The sequence below is a fragment of the Oxyura jamaicensis genome, chromosome 7 (assembly GCF_011077185.1).
Source record: "Oxyura jamaicensis isolate SHBP4307 breed ruddy duck chromosome 7, BPBGC_Ojam_1.0, whole genome shotgun sequence".
NCBI lineage: Eukaryota > Metazoa > Chordata > Aves > Anseriformes > Anatidae > Oxyura > Oxyura jamaicensis.
Window position 1 is genome coordinate 12,824,590 of NC_048899.1, and position 12,516 is coordinate 12,837,105.

At 38.2% G+C, this 12,516-nt stretch overlaps 1 protein-coding gene across 11 annotated transcripts in view; it reads right to left on the minus strand.

The window, feature by feature from the left end:
* ZNF385B (zinc finger protein 385B) overlaps window positions 1-12,516 on the minus strand; it is a 169,141-nt gene that overhangs the window by 77,452 nt on the left and 79,173 nt on the right. The window contains exon 1 of one of the 11 annotated variants that reach the window (XM_035331691.1): window positions 1,059-1,249. The exons of the other annotated variants lie outside the window; for them this stretch is intronic. The gene's annotated coding sequence lies outside the window, so the exon portion shown is untranslated. Of the gene's footprint in view, window positions 1-1,058; window positions 1,250-12,516 lie in introns of those variants that run through there. 11 annotated transcript variants of the gene reach the window in all.

A 12,516-nucleotide genomic window follows, 5' to 3' on the forward strand; every position in this document is an offset into this window, starting at 1 on the left:
AAAAACTACTTTAATTCCAATTCTCCCCACTCTAACATCAAGCATCTTTCTTAAAATCATTCGCCTCTCACAGCTGGTTTCCAGCACTAGTCTCAGTCTGATTTACTTAAGGCTTTTTCTCCAAGAATGATTTTCAATTCTACATGTCAGTAAAATATCCAAGCCCCTGGGACCATGGGGTTGAGATCAAAAAGTGGTAGTAACTCCTCCTAACCCCCTTTTATTTTATTTATCTCTAAGAAAAGCATTGCCTTTTCTTTTTTACATGCTTCCTTTTTCAGATCAACACTGAAACTAGAGGAGAACATTAACCTTTAACTTTTACGCTCTTTAGGAGCTTTGTTCTCTATTCCATTGACAAACCGAGCAGAAATCTTGAGCTCTCCTCTTGAGGTGGCACATATTGTATATACAATGAGTATGCAACTCATGCCATTACAGAAGGCAAACCACAGTTTCCTGTTGAATTTTGAAACAGTACCTCATGCATAATTTATAAAATCTGATTGCATCAACCTTACTTTCTGATATGCTTTCTGCTTTAAAATGTCACATGCAATACTTCTGTCATAGGTGCAATATCTATTACTGGCTGTATGTGACCCTGCACTGGCATCCATTTTGTTGCTATCAACAATCACTTGAGCATTACAGATTTTTATTTTTATTTTATTTTTGGCTGATAACATCACCTACTTCTTTGTTGTTTCTCTTGAAGTTGCCATGGAAACAAAAGAACAGCTGAATAGCAATTTTAATGCTTGAGAAATGCTTATTCTTTAGTAATAGGATGCTACTTTCCAGTATGGACTCTCAGGGTTTAATAGAAGCTATTATAAATAGTAACTTTTGAATCAAAGCCTGGCTCAAAAAAAAAAAAAAAAAAAAAAAAAAAAAAAAAGAGACTTGTGTTTCTTCCTACCCACCTTAGTTCTACTAATAATGAACTGATGCAGAGGAGACGATCTCCCTGCTGTGATACAAGGCATCAGCACAGGAGAGTCCTGCCCCATATCCTGAAGTAGACAACAGTTGCCACACAGAGAAACAGTGCTTACCTTTTCTCTTCAAGTGTCTCTATGTTGCAGGTAACCTCAAAATGGAAAAGAATAAGGAAATTTCATATTTCATCTTCCTCACCAACTCAGATAAATCGCTGCTACATCCACAGAAACACAACAAAATCAAGGATCATCTCTTTGAATTAATTCTCTTTGAATTAATTCTCTTAGCCACACAGTTCTCTTTCTCTAGCGCAATCCTTCCTACACAGAGTAGGAAGCTCAGACTAACAGCTGAGTCCTGCTGCTGTCTGCCCATAATCCACGAACTCACATAACTGTAAAACTTGCCACTGATAGGAACTGAGCGCACTCAGCCCGTGGATACTTGGCACATTTCAGATTCCTGTCCTAGATGTCCAATTCCTCTCATCTCCCCACAGCTCCTGAGCAGACAGAACACAAGGGATCAGCATGAGTATCACCTGAAGCCTCTTCTACCTTAAATCCTGTTGTTAATCAGTCAGAGAATTCCTAGAGGTGATTATAAGCAGCAGAATATGACTGGTTTGGTACAGAGACAACATGCAATACAGCAGAGTCTTGCTCTGCAAAGCCAACCAGTAGGCAACATGCAGCTGTCAGAGACAGCTGAATGAATATTTTCCTACACAAAAGCTTTCCCCTCACCCTGCTGACAGCTAGCACTTGGCACTGCTGCCCCTCTCCCAAGACCTCAATGGCAACAAGAACACAAACCCTGCCCCCAGGGACTGCAGGCTGATCCTCTCCCAGCAGCAGGAGCAGCTTTGGCTCCTTGAGCTTTGGCCCCATGAAGACTGAGGACTGACTTGCCCTTTCCCATGGCGTGCAGGATAATAGTCAGGAGGAAATATTTTAGCAAGGGAGCAAGTGCTAGAGGAGACGATGATGAGGAAGACTGGGATGAAAAATGTTTATCTTTCTTCACCACGCATCCCTGCAGAAAGATGGCTGCACATCCTTTCCCAGTCACAGAATCATCTTTGCCTTCCCTGTCTTTGTTGTCCACAGCCCTGACACCCCACTTGTTGCTCCTCTAGCTTTTACAGAAACGTTCCTGTAAAAACCTACAGAAGACCCACAGCTTTCAACAATGCCACCTCTATGTTAAGATGCATTCTGTTGACACATGGAAGATCACTTCACATTGAGGATTATGATCTTTTACTTGGGTTGGACAAAATCTGCTTTAGCTAAGAAGCCTTGAATTGACTTTGGAGCTCAGGGAAGCAAAAGCATTAAATGTTAATATATGAAAGAACATGCAGGCTCTGAGAGCAGAGAGCTGTTTCTCTAGCTTGGAAATTTCCAGCTGAGTGAGAACCTTCTATTGATAAACTGAATTAAACACAGATTGATTCTAGTTTTACAAATTCTCTGATCCATAGCAAAGGTGTTTAAATTGGAAATAAAATTCTGAAATAACACTGCTTTTTAGTTCTTTTGAGCCAATACTTTTTATTACTTGAGGGGGAAGAGGAGAGACAATAAGGAAATAAACTCTTCTCACTGTTTAACATCTCAGACACTTGCCTGTAATGCTGAGATCTAAGGGACATGATGCAAATGATCACAACAACAAAGGGGAATGAAAACATTAAGAGCAACTTCACCAAAAAGAGAGTGAGACCACACTTCACATACACTCCTGGCCCACCCCTTAGAGTTTCATTATTCCATTATCAGTTTTGCCTAAGCAGATCTTTGTTCTAATCAATGAGATTAGAACACAGCCTACACAGGCCATCTTTGCAGACACTCGGTGGGGAAGGAACTCTGTTCTTACAATAGCCTGTTCAGAGGCTTCAACAGCCCAAGGATGGAGTGCAGATCCGCTCCGGGAGAGCTCAGGGGACCAGGACCTGGGCATCACCCCACTAACACTGCAGCAGCTGCTGGTTCCCAAAGGGGCCTGAGCGATCCCACCGGTCTTGGGCTCCAGGCAGAAAAATAGAGCCCAGCACATCACGTCTGACAGAACCAATCCCACACCTCTCAAAGTCAGAGATGGAGCCAGAAGATAAATCTTCTAACAAAATGATGTGGTTTCTGATCTGATGGAAAGGAAAGAAGTTCACTCACCATGAAACAAGGTAAAATTCAAAGAGAAGAGGAAAGACTGGCAGCCTCAGCTTAATCCTATTAGCATTTTTATCAAATACGTTTGGAATTGCTCCCATCGTGGGAGAAAATATTATCTGAAACACAATTTAAAGAAATGTGTGATGGTGCACAAAATAAAAGGGCTTCAATTTAAAAGGTTATATGGAAAGACCATGCTATATGAGGAAGACTTTCAAAAAAGTTTGTTCAGTGAAAAAAATCCAGATGGAATTCAAAAAGAAATAAAAGAGGAAACTGATAACTTTATGGTCACATTGTATTTGAGGACTGACATGTATTCAGAAATTATGAGGAATATGAGAGAATGAGCATTTAAAGTGTAATAGCTATTCACATAATCTGTGAGACACACTGGTCTAGCATCTATGTGAAGTCTAGCTTAATTCACTTCATTTAAGGAAACTGAGGACATGGTGGGACAGAACTTACTCAAAGTGAGAAGTGTTCTTTCACCTCAGACATGACAACTATGTATGAAAAAAAGAAAATCAATGCTCTGAGATAAATTATAGACAGTTACCTTGTAGTGGTAGAGGTTTGCCTAAGATTTCAGCTCCTATATTTTTATTTTCAGTATCTTAAAGAAGGACCATTACTGGGTTAGCTTGGGGTGTGGGAGAAGGGTACTCAGACTACTCAAGTGCAGAGGAAGAAAAGCATTTAAGACAAAACAAGTGGAGGTCAAATGCACGAAGCATTAGAAAGGATACAATCAAATTATGAGAATGAAGAATAGTGCAGAAATTGGCAAACAAACAAAGATCATTGGGAAACTTCTAGCAATAAAGACAAAAAGGAATTAACTGTTTTCTTGCCATATTACTTTACTACTTTCTATCTGGGCCTTAGTCAATGAAATGAATGACTCCTTGGTGTGCAGGTACAGAACTGGGAAGCCTTTCTGTCCAGAGGTTTGGTAGAGAGGAGCCACACTGCTGCTCACAGCAAGGGGCTCTGGGCAGAAACTGGTAAAGTGATTAGAGCATCCATGCAATTGTCTTGCAGTAACTCACATGAAGAAACTGCTGCCCTTCCAGTAAGTCCACCTCTCCCTTTGTTTCTCATGGTGTAATCAGTCCAGATGCAGTTTAATGGGAGTCTGCATATTTTCTCAGGGGTCAGCATCAGGTACTGGGTTATTTATGTTCCTGGTTCCTTACGGTGTGACAGTATCTAGAGGGTTTTTGAAATTCTTATGAAAGGTGTTTAAATTCCACCTGGATTTGTATTCATAATTGGCAGTGTTATATAATTTTTAAGTACAGAATGACTCAGAATTGGATACAAAATACTGACTTTATAGCAACTTTGTTATGCTTCTTAATACTTCTTACACTTTCCTTGCTCTAAGGGTCTAAGATTTCAATCCCTGATGTTTGGATTTACAAGTAATAATTCCTCTCTTTCATGTAGAAGTCTTTTCTTTGTTTAATTTCAAAAAGCAAAGACAGTGCTGAGATCCTCATTTTTGTTAGACTTGCATAACTACCTCTCAAAGCACTTCTCAAATAGCTGTAACAGAAGGATTTCCCAAATCTTAAAACTAGTCCTCTAAGAGCGAAGTAAATCCCTGTGCTTTATAGACTCAGCACGTTAAATGTATATGGATGAACATTTTCTATGTAGACCAAGAATTAGATTTTTTTGTTCTTGTTGTTGTTCTGTGGTTAGTTTTCCTGTAATCAGCCCACTCTCTTCTTCCACAAAAGCTGCTCATTCTTTTGAAATCTAAGATCTATTCAGATCTTGTAACTTATCTTTGAAATATTAAGGCTATTACAATACTGTATTGATACTGGAGAAGCTAGTAATAGTTTTTACTTTTATTTAAATCTTTTTATTCCTATCCAGGAATCCAGATGAATTTTGTTGTTTTGTTTGCTTGTTTGTTTCACTATTATTAAGTCGTAATTGAATTCCATCCCTTTCATTATCTCATACCATTTCTCAATGGCCAGACCTGAACAGGGACTCAAAAAGTAAAATGATACTGTTATTAATATCGCAACAGCAGACAGCTAAAAGAGTAAGTTGACACCATTTACAGCTGCTGGAAGTAAGCATTTGGCTTAAAGAACTTCCATGTAATGTAAAAAAAATATTTCAAAGTGCCATATATACACAGAGTATGCCACTAAAACTAATTGCAAGGTTACTGCATACAGAATAAACATCAATAATCAAGTGGCAGAACACCAAACATCACCTTTATGAACCCAGCAACCAGGATAGAAACCACAGACTAACATGATCACAGGGAGAGTAATATTCAAAAGGTATTTACAAGTCGTCTAAATAAAGACGATTTCAAAATAAAATATTTTAATGATGTAGGATCCTTAAATACAACCAGAGAGCACCGTTTCTAATGCTGTTACTATGATTAGTTTAGAAGGAAATTAGTATATGTATCCTTCACTGTAGCACAAATGTTTGAGGAGTAAATATCGTAAGCAAAGAATATTCCTTAATTCTATGCACTGGGACATAACCACGAGTGATAGGACTGAAGAAGGAAACGAATGGTATTCCTAAGGAAGGATACTGGGAAAACCAGCAGGACAACTTGACCAATAAAGCAAAAAGAGAGCATCCCATGAGAAAGGTGGGAAAGCCAAATGGCTTAATACTTCTGCAAGAAGATCAGAAAATAATGAAGATGGTGAGTGCAGCTGATTTTCAGATATTTTAATATCAATTTCACTTATGTTTCAATTTTATTTTTAGTATTCAACTATCAGATGAGTTTTCAATGTGATAATTACTGTAATTTAAAAATTTTAAGAGCACAGAGCCATGAAGTAATCTTATAGTCTCTAAAATTGTTGATTTTAAAGTATGTATTTTACTATTGAGTGCATTCAGTGAAAAGCCGATTCATTTTGTTCTACAGCTAGAGCTGAACTTCATCAGAAACCACATATCACTCCTGGTGGATGACTACACTCAAGATGCAGAACAAAACGGAAAATGACCTCCCTTCTAAGATTTTACTTCTCTCTCGTGTAAATCAGATAAACACCACATCTTGAAGATTTCTGAGCCTATTTTTGTTCTCACATATGCTCACATCCATGAGATTATTTTCATTAACGTCACAGGATTCCCAACAGTAAAATAAATAAATAAATAAACAAAACAAAATAAAGCAAATAAAATAAAATAAATACATGAGAGAAAGAGACAGAACAAGCCAGTCAGAAGACAGTTTCAGACAAAGCCTGTGTTCCACACCAGACTGATCTGCAGTACATAAAGCACCTGATACACCACAGACATGCTAATCAGCACATCAGAGCTGCAATACACAACTTCAGGAAGCAACTCCTCATTCCACTGTAATAAGTGGCAAAAATGCCAGCAAAACCAGAATGCCAGCTAATAATTCAATGCTTAGGAATAACATTTACAGGAAAATGGAAAACACGGTGCTTCTACTTCATAGCCTGTCACACAGCACAAACTATAAGGACACTGGTAAAAAGGGACAGTTTACCACTTCACTCTGTCTCCAAATACTCCCTGTATCTTATATTGTTTGAACAGCTACCCTGTCAGTGCCATCAAAATCCCACAGGCATAGAAATTACTTTTTCAGTAAAACTATAAGAATGAATCCCTATCCTTATTCTTCAGTCTTTTCAAAACCTTTAAACAATTTGAATCGGTCTCCTTTTATGTCTATAGTGCCCTTAGTTGCTCTAAACACACCTGGAGTCAAGTCTCTCTTCCCACCTTCAGTGATATCCCTACTCTGCTCTTGACTGTATTTTGTTTTCAGTTCAGCAGCCTCACTGCTTCTGTAATTCTCTCTCTCTACCATAATGCTCTTGATACTTGTTCTGATGTCTCTTCTGTTCTTCAGTATTTGACAGTGCAGTTAAAAAGCAAAACCAACAAAAATAAATAAATAAAACAGGAGTTGCAAAGGGATGATTCTTACAAAATACACACTTCACCTGTACAGATTTTCTTATCAGCCCCAGCCATCGATTCACTCTCATCAACAACTTGAAAGCTAAATTTTAAAATGCAAATTCCAAACACTGTAACTAACAATTCCCCTATCTATGAAGGAGCACTTTACCAAGTTTCCCTTAATTCTAGAACTTTGGGCTACCTGAGATAAAATAGTCTGGCACTTGGATTAAACTAAATGAAGCTTCTTTGCTTTGCCAGAACATGGGATGGGATACAACAGGGATTTATGGAGAGCTTTAGCTCTGGATGTTTTCCTTCAGGACTAATTAATGAATTCTTATGAATTTTTGTTATTATTATTTCTTTAGGACTTACAGCCTTCTTTCTTTTTTTAATAAGTGAATAAATCTAAGTTCCTAAGTTAATGTCTTATAGTTAAATTAATATTCATACATCAAAGCGGATAAAACCTGATTTCTTGTCAGGGCCAATTTTTCTATGATTTACTCATACATGCAGTTCTTTGGCTCTCTGTCAGGAGAAAAACTCACTAACATCACAGGGCTGCTTTCTTGTCCTGTTGTGCTACTATCTGTCATGCCAGAAAGTTGGCAGTAACTTTTCAAAGAACTTTTCAGAACTATTTTTAGATCTATTACTGACATCTCTACCTAAGTTTCAGCTGTGCCACCATGACATGCTGACAGTCATTAATATACTGTAACGCAAGTCACTAAAGAGCAGCTGTTGATGTCAACAAACTGATTAATTTTTAAACACGGGACAAAGTAAGTTTGCAGATGACACCAAGTTAGGTGCGTGTGTCGATCTGCTCGAGGGTAGGAAGGCTCTGCAGGAGGATCTGGATAGGCTGCACCGATGGGCTGAGGTCAACTGCATGAAGTTTAACAAGGCCAAGTGCCGGGTCCTGCACCTGGGGCGCAATAACCCCAAGCAGAGCTACAGGCTGGGAGATGAGTGGTTGGAGAGCTGCCAGGCGGAGAAGGACCTGGGAGTGATAGTGGACAGTCGGCTGAATATGAGCCAGCAGTGTGCTCAGGTGGCCAAGAAGGCCAACGGCACCCTGGCTTGTATCAGAAATAGTGTGACCAGCAGGGCTAGGGAGGTGATCGTCCCCCTGTACTCGGCTCTGGTGAGGCCGCACCTCGAGTACTGTGTTCAGTTTTGGGCCCCTCGCTACAAGAAGGACATCGAGGTGCTTGAGCGAGTCCAAAGAAGGGCGACGAAGCTGGTGAGGGGCCTGGAGAACAAGTCCTACGAGGAGCGGCTGAGGGAGCTGGGCTTATTCAGCCTGGAGAAGAGGAGGCTCAGGGGCGACCTTATCGCTCTCTACAGATACCTTAAAGGAGGCTGTAGAGAGGTGGGGGTTGGCCTGTTCTCCCACGTGCCTGGTGACAGGACGAGGGTGAATGGGCTAAAGTTGCGCCAGGGGAGTTTTAGGTTAGATGTTAGGAAGAGCTTCTTTACTGAAAGGGTTGTGAGGCATTGGAACAGGCTGCCCAGGGAGGTGGTGGAGTCACCATCCCTGGAAGTCTTCAAAAGACGTTTAGATGTAGAGCTTAGGGATATGGTTTAGTGGGGACTGTTAGTGTTAGGTTAGAGGTTGGACTCGATGATCTTGAGGCCTCTTCCAACCTAGAAATTCTGTGATTCTGTGATTCTGTGAAAGCACGTGAATCAACCAAAGAAAAGGCCTGGAAGTTATCATCAAACAATCTCTGATCTATATAATTCTCCTAAATTCAAGCAAAACAGAAATAAAAAGAATAAAACTCACTCTTAAATAGCACAGAACTTCCAAAATAAATGGGAAAAAAATGTTTCAAGATTTCTGGGAAAAGCATAATTCTTTTGATATTTTAGCTATTCTTTCTGTGATTAAGAATTAGATGTCTTTTCATAATTCTTCTAATTTTGGATTAAGCATCTAATATTTATGCTACAAAAATCAAGAAACATAGAACTGCACATGTTTTCCTATCTTTATTTTAAGGTAATTTTGGACATTTTCTAGGGCTAACTCATTAGCCTCTTGCCATAACTATTTCATTTAGCCCTCTAAGTCTGGTTTCATGAAGCACCTCATTTTGGAAAGACCCACCAAACAGATTGCTAGGTCTGCTGAGGTCAAATACTTACTGTTTTGTCTTTGATAAAATTTTTTGTTTTCAGAAATACAATCACCAGAGTTGACTGGTATTTAGTGTCCTTATGAAAATTCCAAGATATTTTTCCTTCAAGATTGTATATAACAAGTATAGCAGCTAAATTATTAATGATCCCCAGTGTAGCTTAATCTTCCAGTTAGAATTTAATTAAGTCTGAGGACAAAAAGTACAAGAAACCTATTGGTTGATTCGTGCCTTTCACACCTCCCTGCATATGCCGGTCTTTGCTTTCGGTCCACTCTCTAAAACAACACTAAGCAGCCAATTTCACCACCTTTTTTTTTTTTTTTTTTTTTTTTTTCCTGAAGTCAGCTGCTAATGCAAAGGCATTTCACAAATACACTGGCAGCCACAATGTTATGTTGTGCTATTACCACAACAGAGAGACAGAGGTAACATGAGAGTATTCCTTTCCATCTAGCATGGTGTCTCACCATGGCAGACGCTGACAAAACCTGTATTACTGAAGCTTCAAGTAGTCTATATATGAAGCTGTCTTTTCATTTACTAAATTAATGTGATATTTCCTAAATGCAGATGACAGAGATAGATGAAAATGATGATGACCACTCCAGAACCTCCAGCCTTCTATGATAATATTCGTGAAATGTTTGGAAATGACAACACCCTTACTATGTATGGTTTAGAACAACTTCTAGTACCTGTTTAAGATTACCATGTAACCTCATGTAAGAAACCAGTCTGATTTTTATGACAAGTATAAACTGAAATCTGAGCAGTAAGAAAGCAGACTAGAGAAAATAGCTTAAAAAGGCAATCTATTAAATTGGTGTAATTGTGTTGACAAAATAAATTTTACATGAAGACATAGAGGCTCAGGAGTTAATATTAGACCATTATCCACCTGTTCAGGTCTTTTCCAGGGAGACCTGATAACAGCTTTCCAGTACCTAAAAGGGGCCTAAAAGAGAGTGGAGAGGGACTCTTTATCAGGGAGTATAGTAATGGGAGAAGGAGTAACAGCTTTAAATTAAAAGAGGGTAGATTAAGACTAGGTATAAGGAAGAAATTCTTTACTCAGAGGGTGGTGAGGCACTGGAACAGGTTGCCCAGAGAAGCTGTAGATGCCCCATTCCTGAAAGTATTCAAGGCCAGGTTGGATGGGCCTTTGGGCAACCTGGTCTAGTGGAAGTGTCTCTGCCCATGGCAGGGGAGTTGAAACTAGAAGACCTTTAAGGTCCCTTCCAACGCAAACCATTCTGATTCTATGGTTTGTAGGATCTCAAGCTGCAAGCATTACTGATGTGCAACATTTGATATCAGAACCAGTCTACTTTAAATTTACTAACATGTAATATTATATGTGATAGCAAGTCCCTACAGGAATGCTTCTTACATACTGGCAATAACAGTGATTCTCTCTATAACTTCATTACATTTCATATCCTGACCAAGAAATATTTTGGTTCAATGCAAAAATGAGTACCACACACAGAGCTTTTCCAGACTTCCAGCCCTTTAAATAAGACACAACAGTTACAGTCTCTTCCAAGATCATAGAAACAAATAGACTAAAGTGCAATACTCATAAAACAGAACATGACTTGGATCAGCACGAAGCAGCATGGCTCAGCTCCACAGTGCTTACAGAGTTAGGCCTCCTGATAAGTCAGCAAGAAAAACTTGCCTAAGAACACTGTAAGACTGTATCCCTAAGTGATTATGAACAATGTAAAAGTGTAAAATTAATTTAAATATCTGGAGTCCAAAATAGTCATAATTCTATTTGAGCAACTGTGTTATTTAGAAGGATATATTGTATTTTGCTTTATTTACAACAATGAATTAAACCAAATTGAATACAAATAACAAGTGTGTACATATGTATATATATATTAAGAAGGGACACGTTATTTTGGGGTTCTGCTTAGCCTTTTCTTAATCAGGACAGGTTATTCTATAAACTTAAAACAGACACCATCCAAGTTATTAAGCAATATGGTGTTTTAGAGTAATATCATAAAGCGTATGGCTGAATGCTTTCATGAACAAGAACAAGAAATGCTGGTAACAAGGAGCAAAATATAGTAGGATGAACTTGAGCCTTTTTTTTTGTTGAGCAAATTCCTTGACATTTAACAATACAAGTATTGTTGAAGAATTACAAAGAGTAAGAGTTCAAAAAGAAATTTTCTTTACTCCATTATGAAAACTCTCTTTCTTCAGGTTCCCAATAAAATTTGGAAAGAACAATCTGATTCTTTAGCTATCACCTTCACTTTAGTACAAAGCACAGCTTCTCTGAGAACATATATTTTAGTCTAAATACTTGTAAAAGTAGAGGGAAAAAAATGCTTAGAATCTAATTTAGCTAAACATGAAAATCTCAATGTGCATTCTCTTTTTCTAGTACCACACAAGCACAACTGTATGAGCAGGATGCTAAAGAAGAAAGCAATGTCAGACAGAGCTCTGCAAAGACATGAAGATCTGAGTTGGCCAACTGCTGTTTTTTTTGAAAACAACATAAAGTACCTTGTAAATGCTGCTCAGATGCCTCATCTCTTGTGGATAATTGCATTTATCAATGTTATAACAATTATTATCTCTTCAAGTGAAGGAATTTACTTTATCAGGTAACCCTGGACACCAATTTGGATCTGTGCCCAAAGAGCATATATAACAGTTCTCTGGGTAGCATTGCCCTTTGAAATGTATGTCTGAGCTTCATTTCTCATTGGTAATAATGGTTAATGAAATCACCAAACAAAACAAACTTCAATTGCAAAGACTAGAAAATTAAATTGGGTTTCATAATATGAACTGAACTTCACTAACTGGCTTGTATTATTACAATAGGTAACACATTTAGAATAACTAGGGGGGTTTGCAGGGTACTTTTTATTATTAAGACCATGTTTTTCAGTAGCCTATAATCTGTCAGTCTGACAGCTGAAATTTTCCTTGCCTAGTTTAAATTTTTGTTATCATTTTAAATTTTAACTTTCTTCTGAGAACACATTAAACTATAGGGCATATATGCTTGAAAAAAAAAAAAAAGAAAATTTGATAGATATCATCCAATTTTGATTACCTGATAATCTCCATTGTTTAGAATTCTTAAACCTTTTGGAGAGGGCTTCTCACTCTTCTATTGACTACAGATATTTAAAGAATCTCCTGTGTCTGTCAACCTTATCTTTGATCTACTGACAAAACTTCTGAAGAGTTAAAAATCATCAGTTCTTACCCTCACCATTATCCCAGAGAGACTTCAA